The sequence below is a fragment of the Bombina bombina genome, chromosome 6 (genome assembly GCF_027579735.1).
Source record: "Bombina bombina isolate aBomBom1 chromosome 6, aBomBom1.pri, whole genome shotgun sequence".
Taxonomy (NCBI): Eukaryota; Metazoa; Chordata; class Amphibia; order Anura; family Bombinatoridae; genus Bombina; species Bombina bombina.
This window is the reverse complement of record NC_069504.1, coordinates 688,456,003-688,475,671: the sequence shown is the minus strand read 5'-3', so window position 1 is coordinate 688,475,671 and position 19,669 is coordinate 688,456,003.

Genomic DNA, 19,669 nt, shown 5'->3' with positions numbered 1-19,669 from the left:
ACTTTATTTCTGAATGCTTGAAAAACTATGAAAGAAATATCCGATCTTTACAAAATTTGCACCCTAGTGTCTTAATGCTTTGAAAGTATTGCACACCAAATTTCAAGTCTCTAACCCCTTAAATGAGCAAACCGGAGCCAATTGTTTAATTTACCAGTTTGAACCCACTACAGTCCCTGCCACAGCCTTTGCTGCAGCCTTTACCTTCCTTGGGGATTATTCACCACAGAAATAAGCCTTTTTGAAATCGTTTTTATGAAAATGACAGTCTTCTAGCATTACCATGTCTTGTTACAAAAGAGACTAGTCATACCTGGAGCAGAAAAGTCTGCAAACTGTTCCCCCCAACTGAAGTTCTCTGGTTTCAACAGTCCTGCGTGGGAACAGCAATGGATTTTAGTTACTGTTGCTAAAATCATACTCCTCTTTTAACAGAAATCTTCTTCACTTTCTGTTGTAGAGTAAATAGTACAAACCGGCACTATTTTAAAATAATAAACTCTTGATAGAAGAAATAAAACTACAACTAACACCACATACTCTTTACCATTGTTCAGAGCGGCAAAGAGAATGACTGGGGGGCGGAGCCAGAGGGGGGACTATATGGACAGCTCTTGCTGTGTGCTCTCTTTGCCATTTCCTGTAGGGGAAGAGAATATTCCACAAGAAAGGATGAAGCCGTGGACCGGACACACCAATGTAGGAGAAAGAGGCTGCTTCTTGGGTGGTAACTAGCCATAGAACAAGCTATTATGCTATTGTTCGTTCCCAGGTTAAGCGCTTCTCTCTTTTTATTTATGCAAATTATGACACTTGGGGAAGTCTCCCTAAGTGTGATGCGGGAATCCAGACGTGGACCCGTTGCTCAGTGTGCTATAGCTATTACGCTATTGTTCGTTCCCAGGTTGAGCGCTTCTCTCTTTTTATTTAATATATTTTATATGCCTTAAACAGGTGAAAACACATTAAATCTCTCATCAGCCCGTGCTTAAAACAAATATCACTTAAAACTAAAAAATGCTATTATTGGCACACAAAATGAAGAACATACATATGACTTTAAAACCAAGTTACAACAATAACAAGCAAATCATTACAGCGCCAGATTTCTTAGCTAAGAAACACTGATAAACACAGCTCTAGCCTGCATCAATCATCAAGGTCAGCTTTTTTTTTTTTGCAGTGATTGTACACAAAAATCATATCAAATCGCATACCTCAAATATTTCAATCCCAGCATTTATTCTTACGCAATTTTAACATACATCAAACTTTTAGTGACACAGGAAACACATTTTTTTTTTTTTGGTAGGGACAGAGGAACACATTTTCATTTGGGTTTTGACGTCCGCAACCCTACTATTCTCAAAAAGATAATAGTAGTCCATCTGGCCACGGCATATATCAACCAGAAGATTGATGAGGGCAATTAATTTAGAGAACTCAAAAGGACCCAAATCTCTGCCACCTTAATTTAGGATCAAGGCTGAGAGTATAGGAAAGCCAGAGCTCTGTGCACAAAGTCTGTTTTTTTTTTATAACCAAGCAGTACTGAGTTTTCCCTAATTTTCATATACTTTAGCAAGGGGAGAGTCTTTGTCTACTTTAGACAGCCGGGATCCCATTATTATATCCCTGTTCCTTAAAGTGAATGTAAATTTCGATGACACAGTGCCCAGTCTTAAAAAATTCAGCCAAAAACAGGGGCACTTCAACCCATACCTCACTTTAATTCCTAATCAAGTACCTGCAGTTACCGGATGAACACTTCCTCAACGTCCCTGCCTAGCGGGAGAGATTAGCACTATAGTCTCAAGTCACAATATGTCTTGGATCACTATTTCTGGCTCTGTAGAAATCCCTATCACTTGCAACTTTATTTTATAGTGGGCTGGCACCCTAAGGGTGTTTAACTGCCAGACAGGTGTCCCACTAAATTTAATAGTAATCCAATATATATAAAAACAGGGTAAAAGACCCACAACATATATTACACATACATGAACACAAAAGACAAGACGAAAGACACTCACAGACCGGTCCAAGGGGTAGATTGTGTCCGTTGTTTGTGGTCTGTTCTTCAGGACGTACTCCCTTATCACCCCCCGGGACTCCCCAGCCAACAAGACAAAACCTCCCACAGGTTCTCAGCTGGGGAGGCACGGAAGGTCGACCTGAAGCACGTCCCACCAGAGTCGCCAAGGTTGTCATGAGTGAGTTCGTCTCAGGTGAAGTAATAAGAGGTCCAGACCAGATATTTATCAAACAAGGGCTCACCTCAGGAGAGGTAATCTTTATTACACTGTTGCAACAGTGTCCCAGCACAAAACACAGCAACACAAGTCTAACACATTTTCATATACATGCATTTTATACCCTTTAGAGTTCCTTACAAGCAGAGAGCTAATTGGCTGATAATAATTGGCTAATAAATCTCACGTGATTAGTGGTTGCAAAAAAAAAATAAAAAAAAAAGGTTCTTTATGTTAGAATTAGTAAGATATGCTTTCTTGGAATTTGGCCAGAGGCTAATTGGGTTGGAAAAATAATACTAGACAGAGGCCTTGAGCTTAAGATATTTAGAAAACAATCTATGACAAAAAGCCCAAACAAAAAGTTATATGTTTGTGTAGGTTAGAAGCAAGAAAAATGCATATACGTAGCTTATTAGGTTATAAGTGAATTGCTGGAAAATACAGAAGTAATATATCTGCAGTTTCAGAGAAGAGTTCAGTAACAAAACAAAAGTTTGAGCAAACATATAAAATAAAGAAAATAGAATAAGCAGCTCATAACATAGAGAATACCATAAACTTACATTTTTCCTTGGTCAATGTTTTGGAGGGGGAAATAATGTTAATACGATTTGCTTGTCAAATATTTTATTTGTATATGTTCTAAATAAAAACAAAAAGGTTTTATTCAAGTATTAAGTGTATACCCATTTTCACATATATATTACTTAGTTAAATACAAAACAAAAATAAATACTCTCAATAAAAAAAAAAAAAAATCTTCATGACCTAAAAAACAAACAAAAAAAAAAACAATTATTAAAGGGTAAATAATGGTGTGACATTTCTGAAATCATGTTAATCTGCACAGGTTTGATTCAGTAGAATGTAAAATATATGTGCAGACAGAGACAAGAATTGCAGTATTAAAATATTTTATACACCCAATTGAGAGTCTATAATAGAAAAGGCAAACTCAACATAGACGGCTTTTTTTTTTAAAGTTATACTAAACACAATTTTTTTTTTATTTATGATTCAGGTAGAGCATGCAATTTTAAGCAACTTTCTAATTTACTCCTATTCTCAAGTGATTTTTTGTTCTCTAGCTATCTTTATTGAAAAAGCAGGAATGTAAAGCTTAGAGCCGGTGTTCTGTAAGGTTTCCCTACCGCGTTATGTTTTCCTACCTACGCAACGCTTACGGACATGCCTACAACAAACTTGAAAATACCCCTTGCACGCATGCGCTCACTGCCGCAGTCGGCAAACATAATAGAATACCATCTTACAAAAAACTTGGAAATACACTTGTGCACACATGCGCTCACTGCCGAAGTCAGCAAATATTACAGAACACTGTCCACAATTTGGGCACTAGCTGGGGACATCAAAATATCATTTTTAAAAAAAGGCTTCCTACAACTGTTATTTTATTCTGTATATTCAATATTATACTGATCTTTTTTTTATTAAAGGAGTGAACGTATTTCAATAAAGCAGACATAATCTAAATAGTTACAAAATGTATTAGCGTTTCATCATGAAAGGGAATGTTTGTAACTATTTAGATTATGGCTGCTTTATTGAAATATGTTAACTCCTTTAATCAAAGAAATCAGCATAATAAAATTGAATATGCAAAATAAAAATAGCTAGTTACCAAAATTGTGGATGGTGTTTTTGTAATATTTGCGACTTCGGCAGTGAGCGCATGCGTGCACAAGTGTATTTCCCATTTTTTTGTAGGCTGGTGTTCTATAATATTTGCCGACTGCGGCAGTGCGCGCATGCGTGCAAGGGGTATTTGCAAGTTTATTCTAGGCGTGGCTGTAGGTAGGAAAATGTAATGCGGTACGGAAATTTACAAGAACATCAGCCCATTTTAGGTTCAGCACCCTGGATAGCGCTTGCTTATTGGTGGCTAAATTTAGCTATCAATAAACTAGCGTAATCCAGGTTCTGAACCAAAAATGGGCCGGCTCCTAAGCTATATTATGGGAGCTTATGTTGACATGATATAGAAACCCAAAGAAAAATGTTGTTTAATAGTAATTTAATTCAAACCTTTTAAGTAAAGCATATAAAGAGCAGCAATTTAAAATATTTTTGCTTATGTTAAGGCTACCTAAACTGATATTGAAACAGTAAATGCATTTTTAAATGTCTTAATTAATCAGAGAGCAATGTTTCTAGGGATGACTTCCCTAACTCTGTTGTATAAAAAAAAAAAAAAAAAAAAAAAAAAATTCTGTGCAAGGACATTCATTTTTCCTAAAAACAAAACAAAAATGTAATCGAAAATACAAGAAAATAAATCCAAATAAATATAGTAATTTCTATTCCTTGGCTCATATGCCTAGACAACAGTCACCAGTGAAATGCCCTTTCTGAAAGGGACATTCTAATTAAAGAGTTGCAAGGTCGCAGCCTTGCAAATCTGTTCTTCTTGGGCTTTCAAGAATGAGGCCTCTGTAGAAGAAACGGCCCTAGTGGAATGAGCTGTGATTCTCACAGGGGGCTGCTGTCCAGCAGTCTCATATGCCAAATGAAAAATACTTCTCAACCAAAGAGAAATAAAAGTGACAGTGGTCTTCTGACCCTTGCATTTCCCAGAAGAACACACAAACAATGCTGAGAACTGGCGAAAATCCTTAGTCGCCTGCAAATAAAATTTAAGAGCCTGCACAACATCCAGGTTGTGTAACAAACACATTGTTACATTACAAAAACAAAAATAAGAATAAAGATTATTTGACAATTGATAAACCTAAATTTATCACGACTTACAGTCTTGAATATAATAAGATCTGTGAAATAATTAAGGAATCGCTACCAATCTTGCACACTGACCCAATCCTTAAAGGGATAGTCAGTGAAGGCTGTCACTTTATTTCTAAAAAAGGAAAAACCATAGGTAATTATGTATCCCCCTCTGATCTACCAAGAATAAAACAGGACTGTTGGCTCAAACAGAGAAAAGGTTTTTTCAAGTGTAGACACAGAATATGCAAAACTTGTGAATCTGTTAATGAAGGTGAATTTTTTACCTCTACTAATACTGGAAAATTACACCAAATCAAGTTTTGCATAACATGTGTCACTACCCATACTATCTACCTCCTGACATGTAGGGGGTGTTCCAAACAGTACGTGGGGAGGTCTAAAAGACCCCTAAAAGATCGTTTCTTGGAACATGTACGTTCCATAGAGGATCCTGACTCTGACACTCCCATTGCGAGACATTTCAAGACTCTTCACAATTCTGATACATCATTGTTATCCCTGCAGGGTATTGATCATGTCCCGCAATGGAGAAGAGGTGGTAACAGACAGAATAAACTTAATCTAAAAGAGGTTTATTGGATATTCACCCTAAATACATCTATGCCCCATGGTCTGAATTTTAGAAGAGACATAGATCTTTGTATATAGGGATATCTTTATGATAACAAATTTATGTGCTGAATGCACATTGATATATTGTAATTAAATCTGAGTAATATATATTTGAGGTCTTGAACAAATATGAAAATTATAGGTATTTAGTGATAATTGTCACTACTTTAGGTAGTTTAGCCTTTTCAAGCATTAACTTGTAACCTCCTAATGTTTACTATTATTATTTTTGATTTAATATATATATCAGTTTCACTGTATTTCCTAATTAATATTTGGTTGGATTATATATTTGTATAATTTGTATACTTATCAAGAGGGAGATAATCATTTACTATGTTTAAATTTATCTAGACATTATACATCTTTAAATTTTCATCACAGCTGTAGCCTATTTAAGTGGAAGGCAGCTGCTGCTCCTTTAAGCAGTGAACAAGTGCTTGGCAAGCACAAAACATGTCTGCTGCATAAGGAGCGCAGCTTTCCTCCCTTTTGACTTGTATTATTTTATCTGAGTCCTGGTCAGTTTGTGCTGTGCCTCAGCTGAACTGTACTGTGCTTTTTGGTGTTTTTAATGTGCATGATAATAAAAGGAACTTTCTATTCTTAACCGGCATTGGAACTACTACTTTTTGTATTTGGATCTCTTACTTGTCTAGCGTATAGGACGGATACGCTGCGGTTCCCTACTGGTTCATGTGACTGTGATGTCATCCCCACTCTCCTGTGAAGTGCTGTTCATATGCGGTGAGGACATGATAGAGCGCACTGCTTGTGTGTTTGTTTGTGTAACAAACGTTCCTTATGAGAAGAAGGATTAGGACAGAGAGAAGGAACAACAATTTCCTGATTAATATTCCTATCCAAAACAACCTTAGGAAGAAAACCAAACCTGGTATGAAGAACTGCCTTATCTGCATGACAAATTAGATAAGGAGAATCCCTCCGAGCAGAAGAGAAAGCAATAAGAAACAAAACCTTCCAATATAACAACTTAATATCTATGGAATGCATTGGCTCAAACGGAGAATGTTGCAAAACTCTAAGAACAAAGTTAAGGCTCCAAGGTGGAGCAACAGACTTAAACACATGCTTTAATATGACCAAGGCCTGACAAAAAAATTGCACATCAGGCACGTCTGCTAGACGCTTATGCAGCAAAAAAGGATAATGCAGAAATCTAACCCTTCAGAAAACTGCCTGACCAAACTCTACACCTTCCTGAAGAAAGGACAAAATCCAAAGAATCCTGACCCTACTCCTAGCCTACGGATTCACATGCCTTAAATAAGTCCCAGGCTGCTTCCCAGCCCAGTAGGCTGGCATCCGTGGTCACATCACTCAGGAATGTCTCCAGAAGCACGCGTCCTAAGACAGATACTCCTGAAAAACCACCACAGGAGAAAGTCTCTTGATGATTGATCTAGAGACAGATCCGAAAGATCTCCATTGTATGGAAAATAGTAACAAGGGAATGATGTCAATAGAAACCATCAGACCAATTCCCTCTATACATAGAGTCACTGAAAAGTGAAGGGAAAATCAACTGCAGCTAGATTCAAAATCTCAACCCTCTGGTTGAAAGATGGTTAAGCCATCAACCAGACCATTAGAGCTTGCTGTTGGACGGACAGTAGACAGCAGAGAGAGGAAAAGGAATAAATCCTTGATTAGCTGAACTCTGATAGAATCTTCTCCTAGATAGAGAATCTATTAAGGTCCCCCCCAAAAATATCACCATTGTGGATGGAACAAGGGAACTCTACTCCAGATTTATTTCCCATCCATGGGAAAGTAGATTGGACAAGATCTCCCAAAAGAGAGTTTGCTCGAAGGAAGGATGACACCTGAACCATATATTGTCCCGAAAGCACCCTTGCAATACCCCAAGACCTAAAATTCTTTCAAAGAAGACGAAACTCAGATACTTGAGAAGATCCCGATCATGGAAACAATAAACAAACATCCTTCAGGTCTATGTTCATTATGAACAGGCCCACTTGCAGCAAAGGAGAATGGATACTACTTTGAAGGGCAGAACCTGAGAAACTTGAGATAAATACCTTGATCCCGTTCCCTAACTAGGACTATCACTCCCAGAAAGGTCCTGAACACAGTTCAAGGAATGCTTCTCATCATACCTGGATTGCAGATACTCCAGAAGAAGAAATCTACCCCTGGGAGGAATCTTAGAATGGACTAAGTTTGGTTGGCTTCTCAAAGACATGACTGACCGTGCAGAAATAGGAAAACTTTCCTTTAGTCTACTCTCTTGACGGGTGGTATTTCCTCCGTAAAGTCAGAGGATAATTCTGACAGACCAAGTTCCAACAGGGTCTCATCCTTGGAAAAAAAAAAAACGCCAGAAGCTTGGATTAGGAGGAAACCTAAAATAAGAGCCTGCAACGGCAGAACTAGAAAACCTAGGCTGTTCCAAGATTTCAGCCACAAGCCTGACTGACTAGCACAGCAAGTCTAATAAGAGAAGGCATTGCTCTAAATGAACAATTGAACATCCAGCTTCTTATCCTGGATCTGTAAAGGAGCAGCTACCCTCCATAGGGATCAAAGTTCTCTGAGCCATAGTAGAAAAGCTCCCTTCTACTTAAGGCACCATGCATTTTAATGGAGTCAGCGACAGGAAAATCCTTTAAAGGACAGGAGACAGGGAGAATGGTATCCCATAGCTTCTCCAATTCCAGTAAAAACATCCACGGCACGATTAGAAAAACACCTCCTCATAGGAAGGATCATCATAGAAATTATAAAGTTCACAAAACTTTCAAAGGTTGACAACGACAGGGAATCAATGTCTTCCAAGTAGCAAAAACCTCCTTTAACAGTACACGAGGTGTGCAAGCATATATCTTTAGGAGATGACTTCAGCATCAGATGAAGGAATTATACTGTCCAAATCTGAGATTTTTTCAGAAATTACCGGTGAATCTTCCTCACCAGACTGAGGAGAGAGAAAAAAAACCTGCATAGCAGAAACCTTACTATCTGAACGTTAAATGTCCTCTTGCATTTTCCCTATAGGAAGGAAAAAAAAAAAAAAGACCAAGCTGCAGATACCACATAGAATACCCGAGGCTAATTCTGTATGCAATTACACTCCTGGAGATTGTGAGGAAACGCAGGGCACTGCATGTGACGCCATAGAAGCTTGGGACGTTTAAGAAGAAACTGTGGCATAGCCAGAACAGTATCATCCTGGGAGACATAAGGCTCATAGGGCAACATCTATCTGTACTATTCAATCGCTGTTGCTAAGCATACAGTACAGAACAAACATTTTAATCTCAAAAAGATCTAAATGTGATGGACAGATCTTACAGAACCACAATAGTTCCTCCAGAGCATTACTTTTATACATAGGAACAGGCTTTTGTCCAAACTGAACATAAGCCCCCATAAATAAATGATAACTCTTTAATATATATCAGGGAGACGTACCATATCTCAAAATATATAGCTCTTAAGAGGTTCAAATCTCTAACCTATCCCAGGCAAGAGGGTTACTATTAGGCTAGTAAAGAATTTATAACACATTTAATAAGACAGGGATGAGAAGAAAAACCGTGCTATTCCCATCAGAAAAACATCAATAGTATGCTTATTAAGCTGTTACATAGGTTTAAATAAAAAATAAATTTTAAACATTTATTAAATTCTGCTACTGTTGCTTTAAGAAGTCTCTAGCAGAGTGAGGATATCGTATTCTGTTTTCTATCCACCGCAGTAAGAAAACTCAGAGACCTCAGTACTCTAACTAATGTTACTAACCAATAACTTAAAAGGCTAGACACAGCATATAAATATGCAGTATACAACTCCTAGGATATGTCAGCAGAGAAAAAGACACTGCTCCACTTTAGAAACTGCAAGCGGAGAAGCGGGTCACATGACCTCCCACAGGAATGGCGCAGTAGAAAATAAATGCGCGCTGTAACTCCCGTGTTGAGGAAAACAATAAAATTTTACAACGGATCGTATAACCGATCCTGTCTCTATAAAAATGTTTCCAAAGTTGAAAAATAGCGAGTACACTATTTAGAAGCCAAATTTACAGCATTGGCTTAGAAAACATAAAGGGAATGCTTTATTACTAAAAAGCCTAACCAGGCCCTAAACAAAGTGAACACACTCATTTTAACATCCAGACTTTCCACATGAAATAATAAAGAGCCCAAAAATATTTTTTTAACCCCTTCACCTGAAGAGATTAAAAAGTCTCAGTCACAAAGTGCAGTGCCTGCTCCATGCCCAATTCAACCCTCACTAAGGATTATCTTGACCTTTAATATTTTCAGTTATGCAGGATCAATTTCTTAAAGTGCATAATCTTCCCACCTGGAATAAAAAAGCACTTATCTGCTGTCCGGCATGTAGACAGCTCACTAGGTATGCAAGGACACATTTCCTTACTGTCAGGGTTTTTTCCCTGTTTGTTTGCCATGTGCTGCTGGCAGCCATTTTACTCACCTCTCTTCCTGACTATGGTGCATTGTGGGGGATGCTGCTCATTTCCTGTACTTCCTTTTATGGCCAGACTAGTGTGCATCATCCACGTGAGACAGGATTCAGTCTCAGAATTATGATGTCATCACTTATTATTTAAAGGGTCTCTGTTCAGTATGCTTTGCCTTTGTGTTGTCTCAGACCTGTTTGTGAGAGTTCCTGTGTATTACCTGGATGCCTGACGTCCTTCCTGGTTCCTGATCCCTGGCTTGTTCCTGACTCTGCTGTTTTCCTTGTTCCTGATTCTGGCTTGTCTGACTATTCGCTTTGGCTCCTGACTCTGCTCGTCTGACTACCAGCTCTGGTTTTGACTTCTGGCTTGTTATTTGACTTGTGGACTTTTTATTATTTTTTGCTATTAATAAAGGTGTGATTATTTTTGCACTTCTCGTCTCAGTCTGATTCCTGGCACCCTGACACTTACAGAGACCCGTGGAAAAGAAAGGACAGAGTCACCTACTCTGACTTTCTCTACCTGGGCAGCAGAATGTTAGTAAAAACATAGTAAGGCCCACCTTACAAGTTCCTAACTGCTTGATAGCTACCACAACCCTTAATGAAGAGATTGACGTGGAATACAGCTAGACCCAAAAACTTCACCTCCTCCTTGAACGGAGGCAAAGAGAATGACTGGGGATTGTGGGAAGGGAATTGACATATAACAGCTTTGCTGTGGTGCTCTTTGCCTCCTCCTGCTGGCCAGGAGTGATATTCCCAACAGTAATTGATGATTCTGTGGACTAACTGCAAAACTGGGGAATGGTAAATAAAAAGATTATTTAACTTTTTAAACCGTATCATTTTTGGTGTTTACTATTCCTTTAATATTTCCCACCTCTCTGGTATCCCAGTCTAAAGCAGTGATGGCTAGCCTTGCCAAACCCAAAACTACATTTCGCATTATGCTTAGGCACTCTAGTTGAGCATAATAGGAAAAGTAGTTCAGAATCATCAGGGGTGTCAAGGTTAGCCATCACTGTATATCCAAAAAAGAAAACTGAAAGCAGGGAAGGACAAAGCAGGGTAAACGAGGTGCAAACTGTAACTGCTGCCAATGGAAAACACAAATGAAAGCACAAAAATTATCATGTCAGCATGTTATCTTTCAAAGGTTAATAAGAGTCTGTGAGCCATTACACCTGGGATCCAATATCAAAGTTGTGGACTCCACAAGAAAAAGAGTGGGAAAAGGCTAAGGCATACACCACTTTACCAGACACTGAAGTCTGTAGGACTTTCTTGTCAAAAACTACCTTGAAGATCAGAATGCTGCTTTCCAAATCTGTTCCACAGAAAGTTGATTTTTAAAAACTTAAGAATGGAGCAGTAATAGGTTTTGGAAAAGCTTGACACACATCCAAGTAAGCAAGTATAAATTAAGTTATTTACCTAAAGTCGGGTTTATAGTGTCTAAAGTCTTTTGTGACTTGTAATTGGAATTTTAAAGCCATGGCCACATATAGGTTAAGACACAAAGATGTAACTGCAAACTCCTGATTAATACTTTTTGGGAGATACTACCTTATTTAATTTCTATGTCATGTATAGGCTCAAAAAAGCAGCATGAGAAATTTTGTGACACAAAACAGAAAGAACTGAAATGTGGCCCTTCAAAGAACTTTCTAAAAAACACTTATCTAGGCTATCCTGAAGAAACCAAAGAATTGGTTCACATTTTTTACTTTTAGATAGCCATTTCCATCACACCAGGGAAAATAAAAACAAATAAACTTTCCAGACCATGTAAAAACTCTAGTAACATGTTTCTTTGCTAGGATAAGCGTTTCAACTACAGAATACAAAAGAAACATCTGTGTTTCAGAATGAAACATTCAGACTGCTTAATTAAGAGCTATTAAATTTTGAAGGAAAAAAAGGTACATTGCCACAAGAGAACTAGAAAGAGGAAAATGCTAAGGAGGGATACCGAACATTTTTTTAAAGCATATAAAGTTCTGCTAGGCCACGCTGGAGCAATCAGAATTACAGATGAGTGCTCTGCTTTATTCAAGCTGCTATTCTGGGAAAACGAACAATAGGGGGAAAAAACATAATTTATGTAAGAACTTACCTGATAAATTAATTTCTTTCATATTGGGAAGAGTCCATGAGCTAGTGACGCATGGGATATACAATCCTACTAGGAGGGGCAAAGTTTCCCAAACCTCAAAATGTCTATAAATACACCTCCTACCACACCCACAACTCAGTTTAACGAATAGCCAAGTAGTGAGGTGATAAAATAAGGAGTAAAAAAGCATACAAAAAGAGGAACTGGAAATATAATTGTGCTTCTATACAAAAATCATAACCACCATAAAAAAGGGTGGGCATCATGGACTCTTGCCAATATGAAAGAATTTAATTTCTCAGGTAAGTTCTTACATAAATTATGTTTTCTTTCATGTAATTGGCAAGAGTCCATGAGCTAGTGATGTACGGGATAGAAATACCCAAGATGTGGAAGACCACAGAAGAGTTACTAGAGGGAGGGATAAAATAAAAACAGATATTTCAGCTGAAAAAAAATTAAATCCACACAAAAAAATCTCTCATAAATTTCAAGAAAAAAACTAAAATCATAAGCAGAAGAATCAAACTGAGACAGCTGCCTGAAGAACTTTTCTACCAAAGACTGCTTCAGAAGAAGCAAATACATCAAAATAGTAAAATTTTGTAAATGTATGCAAAGAAGACCAAGTTGCTGCTTTGCAAATCTGATCAACCGAAGCTTCATTCTTAAAAGTCCAAGAAGTGGCGACTGATTTAGTAGAATGAGCTCCAAATAAGCCTTGTAAATCAAAAGCTTTAACCAAGATGCCAAAGAAATGGCAGAGGCTTTCTGACCTTTCCAAGTACCAGAAAAAACAACAAATAGACTAGAAGTCTTCTTGAGATCTTTAGTAGCTTCGACATAACATTTCAAAGCTCTTAAAACATCCAAAAAATGTAAAGATCTTTCAAGAGTATTCTTAGGATTAGGACACAAAGAAGGAACAACAATTTCCCTACTATTGTTAAAATTCACAACCTTAGGAAGAAATTTAATTGAAGTTCACAAAACAGCCTTATCCTGATGGAAAATCAGAAAAGTAGACTCACAAGAGAGAGCAGACAATTCAGAAACTCTTATAGCTGAGGAGCCAAAAGGAACAATACTTTCCAAGAAAGTAGTTTAATATCCAGAGAACGCATATGCTCAAACGGAGGAGCCTGCAAAAGCCTTTAAAACCAAATTAAGACTCCAAGGAGGAGAAACTGACTTAATAAAATGCTTGATACGAACCAAAGCTTGAACAAAAAACAGTGAATGTCAGGAAGATTAGCAATCTTTCTATGAATTAAAACAGAAAGAGCAGAGATTTGTCCCTTCAAAGTACTTGTAGACAAACCTTTATCCAAACCATCCTGAAGAAACTAACATTCTAGAAATTCTAAAAGCATGCCAAGAGAATTCATGAGAACACCATGAAATATAGGTTTTCCAAATAATAAATCTTCCTTGAAACAGACTTACAAGACTGTAGCAATGTATTAATCACTGAGTCAGAGAAACCTCTATGACTAAGCATTCAATTTCCATACAGATCTATTTCTGGAAGACCCCACATCTGTACAATCTGACAAAATACATCTGGATGGAGAGACCACTCCCCTGGATGTAAAGTCTGACGGCTAAGATAATCCGCTTTCCAATTGTCTACACCCGGGATATGTATTGCAGAAATTAGACAGGAGTTGAATTCTGACCATGAAAGTATTTGAGATACTCATTTCATTGCTAAAGGACTGCGAGTCCCACCCTGATGATTGACATATAACACAGTTGTGATATTGTCTGTCGGAAAACGAATGAATGATTCTCACTTTAGTAGAGGCCAACCCTGAAGAGCCCTGAAAATATCATGGAGTTCTAAAATATTGATTGGTAATCTCACCTCCTGAGGATTCCAGACCCCTTTGTAATGTCAGAGACCCCCAGACAGCTCCCCAACCTGTGAGACTTGCATCTGTTGAAATCACAGTCCAGGAAGGACGAACAAAGGAGGCCCCTTGAACAATAAGATGATGGTTTAACCACTAAGAATGAAGGTTTCGACAGGCAGAAACCAATTTCATTTGTCTCTTGTCTGTTAAAGACAAAGTCATGGACACTGAATCTATCTAGAAACCTAAAAAGGTGACCCTTGTCTGAGGAATCAAGAAACTCTTTGGTAAATTGATCCTCCAACCATGTCTTTGAAGAAACAAACATACAAGGATCGATAATCCCCAAAGAGGTACGCTTGTGTACAGCGAATAAGCTTCAGACGGATCCAAACGATTCAGGCTGCACTCCCAAAAGATAATCCAGGATGGACTCCTACAGACGATAAAGGAAAAAGAGGAGAGGCGCCAAACATAGAGCAGTATCGTATGGGACATCCAGAGGCACAAAAGTAAGCCCTCCCCCCAAATACACAAACTACTCACAGACGGAGCGGCACAAGTCAGAGTACTAGTAATAGCAGGTCGGGACTGTTGTCGGGACTGTTGTGTTGTCGCCCGACAGACACGCTGGAGCTGTTTACGTCACAGGAACTCGTCCAATCAGTGTGCCGACTCCTCCAGAACACCCACAGCGAAATGGAGTGACAGTCAAGGCGTTTTAGCCCAGCTTGGTTTTTCCCCTAAGAGCCTTGGGGGAAAAACCAAGCTGGGCTGAAACGCATTGACTGTCACTCCATTTGATTTCGGTGTGGGTGTTCTGGACCCACAACAGTCCCGACCTGCTATTACTGGCACTCTGACTTGTGCCGCTCCATCTGTGAGTAGTTTGTGTATTTGGGGGGAGGGCTTACCTTTGTGCCTCTGGATCTCCCATACGATACTGCTCTATGTTTGGGGCCTCTCCTCTTTTTTCTTTGAAGAAACAACACAAGTTGATTTGTGTGAGATTCTGCTAAATGAAAAGATAGAGCCAGTACCAAGATATCGTCCAAATAAGGAAACACAGCAATACCTTGCTCTCTGATTACAGATAGAAGTGCACCTAGAACCTTGGAAAAGAGGAGCTGTCAATAGGCCAAATGGAAGAGCAACAAATTGGTAATGCTCGTCTCGAAAAGAGAATCTCATGTGAAGATATGCATCCTTTAATTCTATTGTGGACATATAATGACCTTGCTGAAAAAAGGCAGAATAGTCCTTATAGTCACCATCTTGAAAGTTCGGACCCTTACAAAGTGATTAAAAAATGTCAGATCCAGAACTGGTCTGAATAAATTTTTCTTTTTCGGGACAATGAATAGATTTGAGTAAAAACCCAAACCCTGTTCCAGAAGTGGAACTGGTACAATTACCCCTGAAAACTCCATATCTGAAACACATTCCAGAAAGGCCTGAGTTTTCACAGGATTTGCTGGAATGTGAGAGAAAAAAACCTTCTCACAGGAGATTTAATTCTGAAACCTATTCGATACCTTGAGAGACAATATTCTGAATCCAATGATTCTGAACGGAACCTGCCCAAACGTCTTGAAATAATTTCAATCTGCCCCCCACCAGTAGAACTGGATTGAGGGCTGCACCTTTATACAGTTTTGGGGGCTGGCTTTGGTTTCTTAAAAGGCATGGATTTATTCCAACTCGAAGATGGCTTCCAGAGTCCTTAGGGGTAGAAGTAGTTTTCTTTTCTCTATTCTGATGAAAGGAACAAAACTGATTAGAAGCTCTAGTTTTACCCTTAGATTTTTTTATCCTCGGGCAAAAAAACATAATTTATGTAAGAATTTACATGATAAATTAATTTCTTTCATGTTGGCAAGAATCCATAAGCTAGTGACGTATGGGATATACAATCCTACCAGGAGGGGCAAAGTTTCCCAAACCTCAAAATGCCTATAAATACACCCATCACCACACCCACAATTCAGTTTAACTTATAGCCAAGTAGTGGGGTGACAGAAAAAGGAGTAAAAAGGCATACAAAAGAAAGGAACTGGAAATAGAATTGTGCTTTTATAAAAAAAAAATCATAACTACCAGAAAAAGGGTGGGTCTCATGGACTCTTGCCAATATGAAAGAAATTAATTTATCAGGTAAGTTCTTACATAAATTATGTTTTCTTTCAAGTAATTGGCAAGAGTCCATGAGCTAGTGACGTATGGGATAGAAATACCCAAGATCCACATCTTGGGTATTTCTACAGAAGAATTTCATTGAGTAAGTCCACTAGAAAGGGAGAGATAAAATAAAAACAGCCATTTTCCGCTGAAAAAATAAAATCCACAAAAAATATGTTTTTCTCATAAATTCAAAGAAAAAAAAAACTTAAAACATAAGTAGAAGAATCAAACTGAAACAGCTACCTGAATAACTTTTCTATCAAAATCTGCTTCAGAAGGATGTCCATTATGATCAGATCCATTTTGAATCAGATCCCCAAGCACGCTACATTATTGCTGTTTGTAGAATTAATGCCCACCTAGTGACCCTCCTTAATATATATGCACCGAATAGTAAACAAGTTAACTTTCTCAGAACTATTCTCAAGTCTATAGCTTCCATACAGCAGGGAGACCTCATACTGGGAGGAGATTTCCACCTCATATGGGATGTCCACATGGACAGATTGGGACCTCCACTCTCTAGAAACGATAGAGCAACTCACTCCCTCTCTTCAGCCCTCCAATCACTGATAGCATTACATAACTTATATGACGCTTGGCGCGCCCTCCACCCACAGGATAAGGAATTCACCTTCTACTCTTCCCCACATAGATCACATACACGCATAGATTACTTTTTTGTACATTCTAAATTCCTTGACGAGGTCCACTTTGCATATATATCCCCCATTTCGTGGTCAGACCATGACTCACTTCACATACAAATAGGCCCACACACTCGCCCACCTCCGTTTACCTGGCGCCTACAGGACTGGACTCTTACAGACCCACACCTTAAGACCACTCTACAGAACATAATCACAGAGTACATTTCCCTCAACGACAATGACCAGACACCAGCTCAAAATCAATGGGCCGCCTTGAAGGCAGTAGTGAGGGGCCACCTCATTCAATTTGAAGGGGAGGTTCGGGCAAAAAGCAGGACCACCTTATCCTCCCTGAATATTAAGCTTCGCCAACTTAGAGTGGACATATCTCACGCATACTCCCCCTCTCTCAATGACAAAATCGCAGAAAAACTGAAACAAATCCAAACTCTAGAACTCCAGAAAACCCAATCCATGTTAGAGAAGTACAAAAAAATCTACTACCATTTCGGTAACAAAGCTTCCACACTCCTAGCCAACAAACTTAAAAATCGAACAGCCCAAGCCAGAATCATGTCCATGCGCACCCCTTTAGGGATACAGGTCACCGCCCCTCGTGAAATAGGCGATACATTCAGGCAATACTACTCCGACCTTTACAATATCGAATCCAACTTAGAATCCCCGACCTCTACAGCCCAACATATCTCTGAATTTCTCAGATCCCTTGAGCTACCCTCACTACCACCCGAGGATTCCTCCCCTCTGGTATCCCCGTTCACCACACAAGAAATTTAAAAAATTATACGCAACCTAAAATTAGGGAAAGCACCCGGCCCAGATGGCTTCACAGCTAGGTTTTACAAAACCTTCTCATCTCAGATTACCCCTCTCCTTAGCAAGTTCTTCCAAGAAGTACTATCAGGTACCCCCCTCTCAGATGAATTCTTAGAAGCTACTATAGTTACCATTTTAAAACCTGGTAAGCCGCCTGATCTATGTAGCAGCTATCGCCCAATTTCATTGATCAACATCGATACAAAAATATACGCCAAACTCCTGGCTAATAGAGTCTCAAAAGTCATCCCCTCCCTTATAGCGAACGACCAAGTTGGTTTTATCCCGAATAGAGAGGGAATTGATGCAACCAGGCGAATCCTAGACATCCTCCATCTCGCAGATAGTCGAAAAACTCCCTTCCTGGCCCTGTCACTAGACGCAGAAAAGGCGTTTGACGGGGTCAGGTGGGAGTTCCTATGGGAAGCTATGACCATCTTTGGCTTTCCCACCGCCTTTGTGAGCGCAGTCCAAGCCCTTTATAATCATCCAACAGCCACTGTTCGTGGAGTTGGGTTCCAATCCCCCAAATTCACAATTGCAAATGGCACCCGACAGGGGTGTCCCCTCTCCCCACTTTTGTTTGCCCTCACTATAGAGCCTCTAGCCCAATCTATCAGACTAGACCCTCAGACCACAGGACTGACCATAGGACCACATGTCCACAAAATTTCCCTTTATGCTGATGACATCACCCTCTTCCTCACCTCTCCTGACACTTCTCTCCCTGCGGTCTTCACTCTCCTAGAGAAATTCGTCTCACTATGTTTTTACAAACTCAATGTAACCAAAACTGTGGCCCTTCCCATAAACATTCCCCCACAAACTCTTTCCTTATTACAATCCACTTATCACTTTCAATGGAAATCTTCCTCGTTTAAGATTCTAGGAGTTCACCTTAGCCCAGATTCCAACACCACCATCTCACAGAATTATACTGACAGACTCCCGGAGTTTGGAAGGCTTCTTGACTCGTGGGAATTCCGGGAGATCTCCTGGACAGGCCGCATTGCCGCGATAAAGATGTCCTTTCTTCCCAAGGTTACATATCTTTTTATATCTATCCCTTACAATATCCCGAGACCACTACTTAACAAATTCCAAAGTCTAATCACTTCATATGTCTGGAGAGACCGCCGACCGAGAACATCAGGTCGCACACTTGAAAAACCGATCCTGCAGGGAGGCCTCGCTCTTCCGAACATGATCTCATATTACAATGCCGCAAGACTCTCACACATCCTCCGCTGGAATGATCCTGAGAGACATCTTAGCTGGTACTCCCTAGAGTCCTCACTCCTTCCCTCGAATATAACCCTCCCCGACATAATCTGGATCCCCCCCCACCACAGACGAGATATTGACGGCTTACACCTCATATTCAGACATACACTTCGATTCTGGGATCAGATCAGACACCACCCAGACATATCCCCACACCCCTCCCCCGTCATGACAATTCCTGCTGCTCTGTTCTGCCTCCCAGATTCCCACTACGACCTATGGCCACAAGCGCACACACTACAAGTCTCGGACCTCTATGAAGAGGACATTTGGCTCTCACACTCAGAAATGTGTGCGAAATTACAACTCCCACCCAGACTGCATTTTGAGGGATTCCGACTGAGCACCCGCTTACGCACATGGGGGTACCCCAAACAAACACTACGCCCTTTAACTGCTTGGGAGAGAGCATGGCGGGGGGCTCACGCTCTCCGACATCTCCTGTCTCTCCACTACAATATACTTATCAACCCGGCTCCTTTACACAAAATCTCACAACACCAGGCTTGGGAGAGGGAAATTGGTACCACTCTCACTCCAGAGGATTGGCATGCCAGAATTAAAATAACCAAAAAGATCCTTCATTGTGCTACACTCTGGGAACTACACTATAAGATCTTAGTCCGCTGGCACCAT